We start from the raw sequence: 12,345 nt of genomic DNA, 5'->3' as shown, positions 1-12,345 counted from the left end.
GTGGGTCAACGTGTCCTGCCCTTGTTTAAAGGTGACTGTTGCTCCTAATGCAGTGGCTGACTTTACAGAGAATATGTTCTGGGGGTATGATGGAATAAACAGCGCGTCTTTCAGCGTTGCCTTTCGTCGCTGGCCTGTACTGTCAATCAGGAACACCTCTGCGTCCCCCCTCTGTTGGGCGACGCCTCTGCACTGGGTACCGTCTGCCAGTTCTACGCTGTGTGACTCCGGTCTGAACGCGTCGTCGAAGCTCTTGAACTTGGCGATGCTGTTAATGATGTGTGAGGTAGCCCCAGTGTCCACCAACAGGCCTTTCTCCTCAATGCTGTATGCTGACTGCTGGACTTTGATGTCTACGCCCTTAATCCTGAAGGCATAATCTGGCGTTTCTGCTTTGGATCCGTTGCCGCTCTCATCTGCGACCTTCCGCGCGCCATCTTGTTTGTCTTTATGTCTACATGTGGTGTCACTGTGTGTGCTGCTTTTGCAATGACTGCACCACGTCCTCCGTCTGCACACTTTTGCTCGGTGGCCTTTTAGTCCACACTTGAAACACACAATGTCCACATCGCTCTTGTATCTGCATTGTGCGCTGGATCTCGTGTGCTCACGCCCGGTTCTTCCTCCTGTTTTCATTACGTTGTCGCTACACTCGGATGCGCTTGACTTTTCAGTGTCTTCGAAACTCCGTAGCTTTGTTTTGAACTCAGCAAATGTCATATCGTCTTTATCGTGAGTAACGTGTATTGCAAATGGCTTAAAACTTTCAGGTAGACCTTTTAAAACCATAGCAATCAATAATCCATCACCTAAAGTCTCACCCGCATTGCGCAGTGCTGTAATGGCGGCCTCTGCTCTGATGACATAGTCTGTGACAGTCTCTTCCCTCTTTTTCTGAAGCGATGATAGCGTGGTGTACAGGTTGATGATTCGGGGCTTCCCCTTTCCAGCGTAGTAGTCCCTCAATATTTCTAATGCTCTTCTCCCATTATCAGGGGCATCTCTCATAATCAGTGAGAGGCTTTTATCGTCCAAAAATTGGATTAACTCGGCGTAAGCGTCAGCGTTCTTCTTACCGTCTGCTGCTACTTCAGCCTCACTGTTCGGTTCCTTCAGAACAGTGGCTTTTAATCCCAACAAGTGCAAATATCCTAGCACCTTAGTTTCCCAAAGTTCATATCTGGTCTCATCTCCGTCAAACATGAGTCGAGGCAGCCTGCTTGCTCCTCGTTGATCCATGTTGCTATTTAGCCGTTAGCCCGCTATCCGTTGTGGCTCCGGATCTTCATGAGAAAAAACTCTTCTTCGAGTCGGCCCTGGGCCCATAACCTGTTGAGTATTGCAGCATCGACAGCGATCAACTCGAAGGGAAATGATGACGGAGGCAAAAATGTCCTTAATATTTTAGGAACTTTATTCCTCATTAACACGCGGCAAAAACTTTTCTCATAGGTGCCGTATCTATTTCTCTTCTTCTTCTGTTTTAGGAACGTACAATGAAACAGTGCCTCCTTGTGGTGAGCACTAAAACACTCTCTGTTAAACCACAGTAACCATAATGCAGTTAAACACTGTACAACATGAGTACACACAATGAATATCTTAACAGACACAGCTATGTTAGCATAACATAAACAGTGAAGCTGGAGGACGAACACTAAGGTTCCTGATAGTTAGAGACAAATGCAATCGCATGGCAGGATGCTGTAAACGGACCGAACTTCAGTCAGGAGAACAACTGAGATAATCCATCCACAATACAAGGTTAGTCATTAATATACTGCAACAACATGGGAATAGAGCAGCTGCCAGAGAATTCAACATTAATGAATCAATGGTACAGAAGTGGAGGAAGCAAGAAGAATGAGTTTAATAAAGTTTGATTTATCTGACTGCTTTGTTTCGCTTAATGTGCGTTATAATCCCGTGCACCTTATGGTCCGAAAAATGCGTACTGCACACTGCAGTTTAATGTTGCAAAGCACCTCTTTTTAACTTCAGTGGATATTATACATGGTTATGCTCAGGATATGTCAGCCCATTTCTACTGGAAATGCCTTTTGGTTAAACTTTCAGCAAGGAATTTGCATTTGCACTGTTACATTTTTATAAAGCTTTAATGTACATAAAAACCAGCTTCTTGTTTAAGTGAAAATAAATGGAAGGTTGTCTTTTTGCGCTAGTAATGTTGTGGAGTTGTATTTTGTCTCGCATCAATTATATCGTCAGTTATATCGTTATCGCAAATTTTCAAATATATATCGTGATAAATATTTTTGGCCATATCGCCCTGCTCTAATTACTGCCTCCTACTGTTCCGGAGTATGGGTCAGACAGTGAGTTCACAAGCTGTATCAAAAAAAACAAAACCCTACACTCTTTCATAAACACATATAGCCTTCAGAAACCCCACCAGTTCCCTCACCTGTGCCCTACTACCCTCCAACACACTCTTCAGATTAAATTCCCCAATTCCCCGCTCCTTCAATCTATTCTGCAGAACTGACCTCTCCACATCATAACCCTTGCACCGCAGTATTACATGCTCTACTGTCTCCACCTCCTCCTGGCACACTCCGCAATGCCCCGTCCCATGTTCTCCTATCATCTGTAGTGTTTTATTTAATGCACAATGTCCCAGTCTAAGCCTGGTAATGACTACCTCATCTCTCCTATTACCCCTATACAACCTACTCACTGCCACCTCCTTCTTAAGATGATACAATTGCCTGCCCGTACTCCCTGAATCCCACCGCTTCTGCCACTCCTGAACAACCTGCCTCCAAACAACACCTTTCGCTTCAGATCCACTGCTTGTAATTTCCATCTCAGTCCTATTTTTAGTCAACGCTCTTTTCGCCAACCTATCCACCTTTTCATTTCCACTGATCCCTACATGAGCTGGCACCCAAAGAAAGTGAATATTGCCACCACAACACCTTATTCTGCTGACAGTCTCCAGAATAGCATACAGCATGCCCTGCCTTGTCTTCGAACAAAATGATTGTAGACTTGAAAGAACAGCTGCCGAGTCAGAACACACTACCACCTGCCTGATTTTCGAACACTCTACCCATTTCAATGCTACCAAAATTGCTACCATTTCAACCGTGTATACTGCCAGTCCATCCGAAGTGCGTCTGTGTATTCCAATATATTTTGACGGAACTGTCCAAACCCTGTACTTGCAGTAACTGGACTTTTAGCACCATCCGTGAACACATGAATACACTCAGGGTATTCAGTCAAGCTGTGAAAATGAAATGCTGAAACAAGATCGACTCTGCCTTTCAATGTTCTCTTCAGATCCAGCAAGTACCAGTCCACAGGAGGGGTCTCCAATAACCATGGGGGAACCACAGAGAACACTACTGCAGGACATATTTTAAGTTCATACACCTGACACTCCTTAGCCCACTGATTCCCCACCTTTCCAAAATGAGCCTTCTGACTTCTTCCATACTCCCAGCATTCCAAAAGTACCTCCTTTGTGGGATGTGCGTCACCATGACCACCAAGATGAACCCAGTAATTCACCGACACTTGCTTCCTCCTAAGATTTAGGGGCATTTCTCCCATCTCCACCTGTAGGGCACCGACTGGAGACGTCTTAAAAGCTCCACAGCATACTCTAAGGGCTTCCAATTGCAGAACATCCAAACGTCTCAACACAGAAGGAGCTGCTGAACCATATGCCACACACCCATAATCAAAGACCGACCTAATTAATGCCTGGTAAAGTCTTTTCAAAGCAGAAGAGCTCGCTCCCCAACCCCTCCCAGCTACACACCTCATAACATTAATAACTTTGTTGCATTTGGTTTCAATCCGATCAATATGCTCCCACCATGTCAGTCTCGAATCAAACACAACACCTAAGTACTTAAAAGAGCTCACTTTCCCAATTACCTTGTCATACAGTGTCAATGTGAAAGTCTCACTCACTTTTCTTTTGGTAAAGAACATCACTTTTGTTTTTTCCACCGAAAACCTGAATCCCCAGTCAAATCCCCACTCAACCACCATATTCACAGCCTCCTGAACCTTGCCCACTAGGTGCTCAATATTTCTTCCTTTTTTCCATAACACACCATCATCAGCGAACAAAGACCTCCCAATTCCCTCAGGAACATCAGAAAAAACATCATTGATCATTATAACAAAAAGCAGGGGACTAATCGCACTGCCCTGTGGCGTTCCATTCTCAACCATGCACTGACTAGAAATTGTAGACCCAATTTGCACTTGGATCTTCCTACCAGATAAAAAGTCTTGGACCCAATTGAATGTCCTGCCACCAATACCCAACTTATGCAACTTGATTAAAAGCCCATCCCTCCACAACATATCATATGCCTTTTCTATGTCAAAAAACACTACCAAAACAGACTCTTTATTGGCCTGCGCTTTCCTAATGTAGAGAATTGAGAATAGCTCTCTAGTAAAATCTGGTATCAGAAATAAACTGGGGAAAACAGCCCCCCCCCCAAAGGTTTTTGTTGTGATTGTATTTTTGTACCTGTCATTTAAAATGCTATCCTACATCCAGCCGCTAGAGGGCGCATTACGCGCAGTGGTATCGAGTAGCGTTTTGGGGCACAGAGGAAGAATAAACCTTCCTGTTGTGAAACTGACATCAACTCAACCTGTGTCCCTTTTTCTATTCTTTATCACAGGTTAGTAAATGCATTTAAATGAATGTATACTGCAGACCTTACAAACGGACGATGTTGTTTATGTGGGTAATGAGCGCAACTCGCTAAAGAAATGGATTCGTTCTGAGTTGTGTCTGAATTGTGGGTTAAGGCTGCAGGCTAAATGATGCTAATGCTAGCGGACTTGGCTAATGTGGAATACTGAGTGTGTGTGTGGGGGAGCTAATCTGACCTGTGAGAGACTTCTGGACTGTGAACTATTAATGTATTATGCACTCTGATAAATGGGTTTTATACTATGTTTTATTCTTCTGGTTGATGTTGTGGTTTAATACAAAGACATTTATAAAGTGTTATAAGGAAACTGTTTGATCAATGCTGACTGCATAGTAGTAGTGAACGCTGTTAAAGGAGCATTGCACTCTATATAGTTGTAGGTTGTATAAGAACAGTGAATATTAGGGGTGCAACGATACACAAAATTCACGGTTCGGTTCGGTTCGATACTTTGGTGTCACGGTTCAATATTTTTTCGATACAAAAAAATGTTCATGCCTTTTTAATTTGTCATTTATTAAAATTATAAATATATTTTTTTAACTCAAAAGTACAGTTTTTAAATTTAACCCTAACCCTTGTGCATGTTTTTTATTTTGACAGCGAATGCGCACCTGCGGACCACTTATGTGCAGCCCCGGTTATATAGCTCGTCATATTGCAGCCACAGAAATTATTTTGTCCATGAAACCATAAAGCTGCACTTTCTTTTTGCCTTATAGTCTGATTTGTCATAACTTCTCCGTTTTGTGGTAAGCTTTTCTTTGGCTGTCACTTCTTCACCCTGACCTGTCTTATTTGGCTCAGCAGAACTAAAATATATATCCTGCCGCTTTTACACACGCACTCACATAAGCTCAGCGATTCTCTGCGCGATCAACCTCTCACATGTTTAAGCTTGCTGCGGGAGATTTCACTTGTCATGTTTGCATAGTAAGCTAACGATTGATAAGACGATGTCAGAGGAATTGGTGCACAAATTATCATCACTCACAGATCAGTGCTGTCGCTCTCTATACACAGTTCGCACGATTGCAAAGTGAAAGCAAAAAAACAAGCGCAAATTCAAACGCGATTTCAATATGTCACATATTGACAGTGGCTCACCGATGCCAATGACATAATTACCCAGCTACATTTCTGAAAGAATGCAAAAGCATTGACATATATTTTTCCTTCCTACAATAGCCCGACGGGCAGGGTAGCCCGACTGGAAAGATCGCTAGCCCCGGGACGTCGGGCTAGCGATATTGCGAGCCCTGTATCTGATTGAGGAATCACTCATCTTTGGAAAAGAGAGTTTATTACAGAGAAATGTCTCTTTCCAAAATAAAAGCTATACTATCCGCTTCTTCTGGGCTATATTCTCAGCAGCATAAGGAGAATCATGTGCTAACAGCTGTCTAAATGACTCGGCTAAAGTTAGTAGCATGCTTGCTTGTTTTTGTCTGCTTCCACTTGTCTTTGCACTAGGATGATGTCGGCATAAATGTGCAGTCATATTCGTTGTGTTCCCACTAGTGCTTTCAGGTTAATCTCGTTGAAATGACCTTAACGCCACAACACGGCAAATCTCCGTTAACGAGCTACCGCCGATCGCCCCGTGCATGGGGCTAGACGGCCAACACGTTAACGAGCTAACTGCGCTAACACACTAGCTCCCACCCATGTAATTGAGCATTGCATGGCACATCCAACATACTGTTTTACTTTAGTCCATGACTCGCTTACCTTCAGGGTCATACGTCACATGAAAACCAAAATAATTCCAAACGCCAGATCTGAATGAGGGTGGGGGAGGTCCATGTTGCAAGGAGAGCTTAACTTCTGTCTTGCTAGCTTGCCCTGCGCTCTTCCTTCTGACTATGCTGTCTGTGTTGAGCGCTCAGTGGATCTGCGCTCGACAGTGCAGCCTAGGCGGAGTAGTCGAACGCAGATTCACTGAGCGCTCAACACAGACAGCATCGTCAGAAGGAAAGTTGATAAAATAAATTACAAATGTTGTATTGTTCGATACATATGCGTACCGAACCGAAAGCACTGTATCGAACGGTTCAATATCGATACGAATATTGTTGCACCCCTAGTGAATATGTTTGTTTTATGTCAAAGACATTATTTTCTTGTAAAGAGTAAAATAGCTATATTTTAAAAAACAGAAGTTACATTGTCAGTACAGTGGAAATACATTTCACATAAATAATTTAGTGCTGAACAAGAATTAAAATGTTTAAAAATGAGTTAATTTTATGATGTTTGTAAATGTAGTTAAAAATGAAGTACAGAGTACACTATTGTGTTTTGTTTATCTTTGTAAAACAAATGTGTTTATTGTGATACATTGTGGATCTGATATTATCAATTATTTAAGCAACATTTTGTTTATGTTTTGTCAAAGTTGTATTGAGAGATTTATACAGTCTCTAGCTCAGGGAACTGTGGCCATGTATGGTAAACCGGACTGAAGCATAAGGCCATTTCTTTGCAGTTAGTATGGTGATATCTGAAGCTGTTCTAAGCTGTTGTGAAGAATAAACCTTCCTGTTGTGAAACTGACATCAGCTCAACGTGTGTCCCTTTTTCTATTCTTTATCACAGCACCACACATTGTTGAACAGGAAATCAGTTGCCCCTCTGGTCATCATCTTAGGGAGGCAACACAAGCAACGTGCCGTTATCGATCACATCCACCCCACTAAAAAGCTGAGGATCTGCAGTTTCTGCTACAAGAATATTAATGAAGAGAAGTTTCGCGACAGGGGAGACAGCGCCGGGAAAAGCAGCTCAGAGGAGGAAGAGTTTTGTCCTTCTGAGGAAAATGAGAAAGTGGAGGAAGGAGAGATAGGGATCTATTCTCCCAGCAACTGGCTGGACACCAAAAACGGGACTTGGGAACGACTGAGCATTTATGATTACCCAAAGTCAATACCATCACAGTAGCCAATAAACTGCAACAAAGACGCTTTTGAATGGATTCAGATTACACAAAGTTGATTTTCTTACATGAAGTTACATAAATGTAAAGATAAATGTGACGACGTATTATTTGTTTGTGTCTATTTGTGTTTTAATCTTAGGCTGTACACGCAACAATTTGCACTGTAAATAACAAATCAGGAGTGAGTCGAAAAAAATCATTTTAAAAAGACAAGAATATATCATCTTTGTACATATTCAGTGCCATTAACCATGCTAGTTAAATGAATAATGCTCCATCTGCCTGTCACTTTGCTGCTGGAACAGCTGAATTTCACAATAAAGGATATTTCTATTCCAAAAAGCACTGTCTTCTCCCTGTGCATGTGACTCTGAATGCATGTTTCTTTGTTTGAATGCATGTAAAGTATTTGCATCCAGTATCTGCTCTTTTGCTGCTCCTTAACCTCAACAATAAAGTGCAGATAATCAATTTGTGAGAGATGTTATTACAACACTGAAATCTCATCATTTAGTAATAAGTCCTCTGTTTAGCCCTCAGAGTCTTATTGGAGCATATTACAGTGTTTTCTTTTACTTCTGTGACTTTTTGGGGTTTTTATTGTGAAAGTCAAGGTCAGTGAAGTAACCGTATATAGTTCCTCACCCACTTAGGGTATACATTTTTCCAATAAGCATGTACTGTATAGTAAACGTTTGACCTCTGTTATTGCCAACAAAGGTTATGTTACAAAGTATTGAGTTGTATTTTTGTTATTGACCAAATACTTATTTTCCACCCTGATTTACGAATAAATTCTTTAAATAAAATCTTTAAATAAATGTGAAAAAAAAATCCATGAATTCACATGGTAGGATTTCTACCATGTGAATTCATGGATTTTTTTTTTACATTCTGTCTCTCACAGTTGAAGTGTACCTCTGGTGCAAATTACTGACCTCTGTCATCATTTTAAGTGGGGGAACTTGCACAATCGGTGGCTGACTAAATACTTTTTTGCCCCACTGTATATACAGCTGAGTGGGGGGAGAAGGGGTCTCCAGGGAAGTCCAAGGGAAAGCACGCGTTCTTCAGAATATCCACTCACACGATCACAGGCTCACACTCCGACACTGCCACACGGGGAAAAATCCAGGAAGCTCTGTAGACAGGGAGACAGGGTTAAGAACGACGCACAGAGGAAAACACTCTTAACTAAACTTGCTGTAGCTTGACTTCACTAACGCGTGGTAGACAACGATCCAGCGACAAACAGCAGTCACCTCCTGGCTTAAATGCTGCTCCCCTTAATGAGACCCAGGTGTCTCATCTCCCGAGGGCGTGGGCCGAGGGCGTGAACCCACAGTGAGTTCCGCCCTGGCGAGAGAGAAGAGGAAGAGAAACAGAGAGGGCTGATCAGCGTGCAGCTGATCCGCCTGGCCGTGCCAGTACCCCCCCCCCGGGGGAGCCTCCCGGCGACCCCCAGGCTTGTCAGGGTGAGCCGCATGGAACGCCCGCACCATACCCCGATCCAAGAGGGCCGCCCGCGGGATCCAAGAACGCTCCTCCATCCCGTAGCCCTCCCAATCCACGAGATACTGCAGACCGCACCCCCGGCTCCGGACATCCATGATCCTCGAAATGGTGAAAGCCGGGTGGCCATCAATGACCCGGTCGGGTGGAGGGGGTCCGGAAGGAGGGCACAGAGGACTAGAGAGACACAGCTTCACTTGCGACACGTGGAAGGTGTTATGGATCTTCATATTCCAGGGCAGTTTAAGGCGGACAGAGACAGGGTTAATCACAGAGTCGACTTCAAAGAGACCGATGAAAGTGGGAGACCGTTTCTTGGATTCAGACCTGAGTGGGATGAATCTGGTAGACAGCCAAATCTTTTGTCCAGGTGCGTAGGTGGGAGCAGGGGTCCGGTGGCGATCCGCCAGGCGCTTATTGCGTTCCACCGTGCGGAGAAGGGAGGCCCGAGTTGCAGACAGAGTGAACAAAGTGCTCACCCTCGACAGCTGGGAAGAGTGGCGGTTGATAGCCCAAGGACGCCTCGAAAGGGGACACACCGGTGGCAGAGGAGGTAAGGCTGTTATGAGCATACTCAATCCATGACAGTTGCTCGCTCCAAGTTGACTGGTTAGTGGAGACCAGGCACCGGAGAGCTGCTTCAAGCTCCTGGTTGGCACGCTCCGTTTGGCCATTTGTCTGTGGGTGGAAACTAGAGGAGAGACTGACCTGAGCTCCGAGAGCACTGCAGAACTCCTTCCAGACACGTGACGTGAACTGCGGTCCTCTGTCTGACACAATGTCCGTGGGGATTCCATGGAGGTGAAACACGTGGTCAGCTAGCAGCCGGGCGGTGTCTAGAGCAGTGGGGAGCTTAAGGAGGGCGACAAAATGAGCAGCTTTGGAGAAGCGGTCCACAATGGTGAGAATAACAGAGTTACCTGACGAGACGGGCAGACCAGTGATGAAGTCAACAGCGATGTGCGACCAAGGGCGACTCGGAGTCGGCAGAGGGTGAAGGAGGCCATAGGGTGGTTGATGGACGCTCTTGTTTTGAGCGCAGGTCGAGCATGCGAAAATATACTCGCGGACGTCTTTGGCAAGGGAAGGCCACCAGGCGAAACGTTGGAGGAAGGTAATAGTGCGGTGGACCCCCGGGTGGCAGGTGAATCTGGCAGTATGAGCCCAATGTAACACTCGTGACCTTACTGAGGAGGGGACGAAGAGCAACCCTGGAGGTCCCGTTCCGGGGTTAGGTTCTGTCCGCTGAGCCTCTCGAATAGCCGACTCGATCTCCCAGGTCAGGGCCCCGATTACACAGGTGGGCGGTAGAATGGGAGAGTCCCGAGTTGCGTCTTCGGAGGCGGCGAATTGGCGTGAGAGGGCGTCTGGCTTGACATTACGGGAACCGGGTCTGTAAGTGATCGTAAACTGGAATCTAGTAAAAAACAGGGTCCACCTGGCTTGCCTGGCGTTGAGGCGTTTTGCCGATCGAATGTACTCCAGGTTCTTGTGATCGGTCCAGACCACAAATGGCTGGGCAGCGCCCTCTAGCCAATGGCGCCACTCCTCCAGGGCTAGCTTGATGGCTAGTAGCTCTCGATCTCCCACATCATAGTTGCTCTCTGCAGAGGTGAGACAGCGTGAAAAGTAGGCACAGGGATGCAGCTTACCTCCTTGCTGCTGGGAAAGCACCGCCCCCACTCCAGCGTCTGAGGCGTCCACCTCCACAATGAACTGCCGGTCGAGATCGGGTTGGACGAGAATGGGCGCCGAGGCAAAGCGGTCCTTCAGATGGGCAAATGCTCGTTGAGCCAGCTCATCCCAGCAGAAGGGAACCTTGGGAGAAGTAAGACGGGTCAGAGGCAGGGCCAGTTTACTGTAGTTGCGAACAAAGTGCCGATAAAAGTTCGCGAACCCCAGAAAGCTTTGAAGCTGTCTACGGTTGGAAGGGGTCGGCCAGGCAACAACGGCTTGAACCTTTGCGAGATCAGTCTTGAGGTTACCCCGATCGATGACGTGGCCCAGGAAGGAAACAGTTGAGACATGAAACTCACACTTCTCCCCTTTAATAAAGAGACGCTTTTCGAGGAGACGCTGAAGCACTTGCCTGACATGGCGTTGGTGGTCGGCGACAGATCGGGAGAAGATGAGGATGTCATCCAAGTAAATGAAAACGAAATGGTCGATGAAATCTTGGAGCACGTCATTCAGGAGAGCCTGAAACACAGCTAGAGCATTGGTGAGACCGAAAGGCATCACAAGATATTCGAAATGGCCCAGGTGAGTATTGAAAGCTGTCTTCCACTCGTCTCCCTCCCTAATCCTCACCAGATGGTAGGCGTTGCGCAGGTCCAACTTTGTGAAGATGGTGGCACCCTGAAGAAGCTCGAACGCGGAACTCAGCAGAGGGAGGGGATAGTTGTTTTTAACTGTGATGGCGCTGAGGCCGCGATAGTCAATACAGGGCCGTAAACTTTTATCTTTCTTGGTGACAAAAAAAGAAACCAGCGGCAACAGGTGAGGACGAGGGGCGAATGAGACCAGCGGCAAGTGACTCATTGATGTAGTTTTCCATGCTTTCCCGCTCTGGTCGAGACAGGCTATACAACCTACTGGTCGGGAGCGGCGCGCCTGGGAGGAGGTCAATCCCACAATCGTACGGCCGGTGAGGGGGAAGGGAGCGTGCCTTATCTTTACAAAACACTTGCGCCAGGTCGTGATAAACAGACGGTATGGAGGACAGATCAGGCGGTTCTGAAATAGTTTTATTGGGTGGTAGGCTCATGGCGGGGTTGGCGGCTTTTAAACAGGACATGTGACACTTTCTTTCCTCCAATCAATCACAGGGTTATGTTGACATAGCCAGGGATAGCCCAAGACTAGTGATGTGAGTGGGGCTTTAAAGACATAAAACTGTATGGTTTCAACATGATTGCCAGAAAGAGACAGGGAAATCGGTTCTGTGACATGAGTAATGTCTGGAAGACGCTGGCCACTAAGGGCTGTGACTTGGAGTGAATGAGACAGAGGCTCCGTGCTAAAACCTAATTTTAGCGCCAGCGAGGCATCAATAAAATTCTGTTCTGCCCCGGAATCGATCAGAGCGTCGAGAGAATGAGTCGGCCGGCGGCGGCGTGGACACGTACGAAGACCGTCAGGCTGCTTGGCTGGCGGCCACTTGGCTGGCGGCCGCTTGGCTGG

The sequence above is a fragment of the Aulonocara sp. 'chitande type north' Nkhata Bay genome, linkage group LG4, assembly GCF_057382095.1.
Source record: "Aulonocara sp. 'chitande type north' Nkhata Bay isolate Kocher_YH1m ecotype deep benthic linkage group LG4, A_spYH_male_GT1.1, whole genome shotgun sequence".
NCBI classification, from domain to species: domain Eukaryota; kingdom Metazoa; phylum Chordata; class Actinopteri; order Cichliformes; family Cichlidae; genus Aulonocara; species Aulonocara sp. 'chitande type north' Nkhata Bay.
The sequence above is the reverse complement of the archived record's forward strand: the minus strand, read 5'-3'. Positions refer to the sequence as shown.